The sequence below is a fragment of the Leptonychotes weddellii genome, unplaced genomic scaffold (assembly GCF_054177405.1).
Source record: "Leptonychotes weddellii isolate Sample4059 unplaced genomic scaffold, ASM5417740v2 HiC_scaffold_23654, whole genome shotgun sequence".
In the NCBI taxonomy this organism is placed as follows: Eukaryota; Metazoa; Chordata; class Mammalia; order Carnivora; family Phocidae; genus Leptonychotes; species Leptonychotes weddellii.
In genome coordinates this window covers 1-2,476 of record NW_027826393.1, presented here as the reverse complement: position 1 = coordinate 2,476, position 2,476 = coordinate 1, and the positions used below count along the sequence as shown (strand labels likewise).

The 2,476-nt window shown below is 36.4% G+C and overlaps 1 long non-coding RNA gene across 1 annotated transcript; it reads left to right on the top strand.

Moving 5' to 3' along the window:
* Positions 1-12: 12 nt before the first annotated feature.
* Positions 13-1,425, top strand: LOC145718857 (uncharacterized). The gene is made up of 2 exons (XR_014142054.1): positions 13-927; positions 1,093-1,425. It is a non-coding gene; the product is annotated as an uncharacterized LOC145718857 (long non-coding RNA).
* The last annotated feature ends 1,051 nt before the right edge of the window (positions 1,426-2,476 follow it).

The window sequence follows — 2,476 nt, the reverse complement described above, 5'->3', positions numbered from 1 at the left end:
GCTTTGTAATAGAGCTTGAAGTCCGGAATTGTGATGCCGCCAGCTTTGCTTTTCTTTTTCAACATTCCTCTGGCTATTCGGGGTCTTTTCTGGTTCCATACAAATTTTAGGATTATTTGTTCCATTTCTTTGAAAAAAGTGGATGGTATTTTGATGGGGATTGCATCAAATGTGTAGAGTGCTCTAGGTAGCATTGACATCTTCACAATATTTGTTCTTCTTATCCATGAGCATGGAACGTTTTTCCATTTCTTTGTGTCTTCCTCAATTTCTTTTGTGAGTATTTTATAGTTTTCTGAGTACAGATCCTTTGCCTCTTTGGTTGAATTTATTCCTAGGTATATTATGGTTTTGGGTGCAATTGTAAATGGGATCGACTCCTTAATTTCTCTTTCTTCTGTCTTGTTCTTGGTGTATAGGAATACCACTGATTTTTGTGCATTGATTTTATATCCTGCCACTTTACTGAATTCCTGTAGCAGTTTTGGAGTGGAGTCTTTTGGGTTTTTCACATAAAGTATCATATCATCTGCAAAGAGTGAGAGTTTGACTTCTTCTTTGCTGATTCAGATGCGTTTTATTTCTTTTTGTTATCTGATTGCTGTGGCTAGGACTTCTAATACTATGTTGAATAGCAGTGGTGATAGTGGACATCCCTGCTGCATTCCTGACCTTAGGGGAAAAATTCTCAGTTTTTCCCCATTGAGAACGATATTTGCTGTAGGTTTTTCATAGATAGCTTTTATGATGTTGAGGTATGTACCCTCTATCCATATACTCTGAAGAGTTTTGATCAAGAAAGGGTGCTGTACTTTGTCAAATGCTTTTTCTGCATCTATTGAGAGGATCATATGATTCTTGTTCTTTCTTTTGTTAATGTATTGTATCACGTTGATTGAGTTGTGGATGTTGAACCAACCTCACTTGGTTGTGGTGAATAATCTTTTAATGTACTGGTGGATCCTAGTGGCTAGTATTTTGGTGAGAATTTTTGCATCCATGTTCATCAAGGATATTGGTCTGTAATTCTCCTCTTTGATGGGGTCTTTGTCTGGTTTGGGGATCAAGGTAATGGTGGCCTCATAAAGCGAGTTTGGAAGTTTTCCTTCCATTTCTATTTTTTGGAACAGTTTCAGAAGATTAGGTATTAATTCTTCTTTAAATGTTTGGTAGAATTCCCCTGGGAAGCCATCTGGCCCTGGGCTCTTGTTTGTTGGGAGATTTTTGATGACTGTTTCAATTTCCTTAGTGGCTATAGGTCTGTTCAGGTTTTCTATTTCTTCCTGGTTCAGTTTTGGTAGTTGATACATCTCTAGGAATGCATCCATTTCTTCCAGGTTATCTAATTTGCTGGCATAGAGTTGCTCATAATATGTTCTTATAATTGTTTGTATTTCTTTGGTGTTGGTTGTGATCTCTCCTCTTTCATTCATGATTTTGTTGATTTGGTCATTTCTCATTTCTTTTTGGTAAGTCTGTCCAGGGGTTTATCAATCTTGTTAATTCTTTCAAAGAACCAGATCCTAGTTTCATTGCTCTGTTCTACTGTTCTTTTGGTTTCTATTTCATTGATTTCCACTCTGATCTTTATTATTTCTCTTCTCCTTCTGGTTTTAAGCTTTATTTGCTGTTTTTTCTCTAGCTCCTTTAGGAGTAAGTTTAGGTTGTGTATTTGAGACCTTTCTTGTTTCTTGATAAAGGCTTGCATTTCTATATACTTTCCTCTTAGGACTGCCTTTGCTGCATCCCAAAGATTTTGAACAGTTGTGTTTTCATTTTCATTGGTTTCCATGAATTTTTAAAATTCTCTTTTATTTCCTGGTTGACCCATTCATTCTTTAGTAGGATGCTCTTTAGCCTCTATGTATTTGAGTTCTTTCCAACCTTCCTCTTGTGATTGAGTTCTAGTTTCAAAATATTGTGGTCTGAAAATATGCAGGGAATAATCCCCATCTCTTGGTACTGGTTGAGACCTGACTTGTGACCTAGGATGTGATCTATTCTGGAGAATGTTCCATGGGCACTAGAGAAGAATGTGTATTCTGTTGCTGTGGGATGGAATGTTTTGAATATATCTGTGAAGTCCATTTGGTCCAGTGTTTCATTTAAAGTCTTTATTTCCTTGTTGATCTTTTGCTTAGATGATCTGTCCATTTCAGTGAGGGAGGTGTTAAAGTCCCCCACTATTATTGTATTGTTGTCAATGTGTTTCTTTGCCTTTGTTATTAATTACCTTATACAATTGGCTTCTCCCATGTTAGGGGCATAGATATTTACAATTGTTATTGTAAATCTTCTATTATAGATCTTCTTGTTGGATAGACCCTTTAAGTATGATATAGTGTCCTTCCTCGTCTCTTATTATAGTCTTTGGTTTAAAATCTAATTTGTCTGATATAAGGATTGCCACTCCAGCTTTCTTTTGATGTCCATTAGCATTGTAAATGGTTTTCGACCCCCTCACTTTCAATCTGGG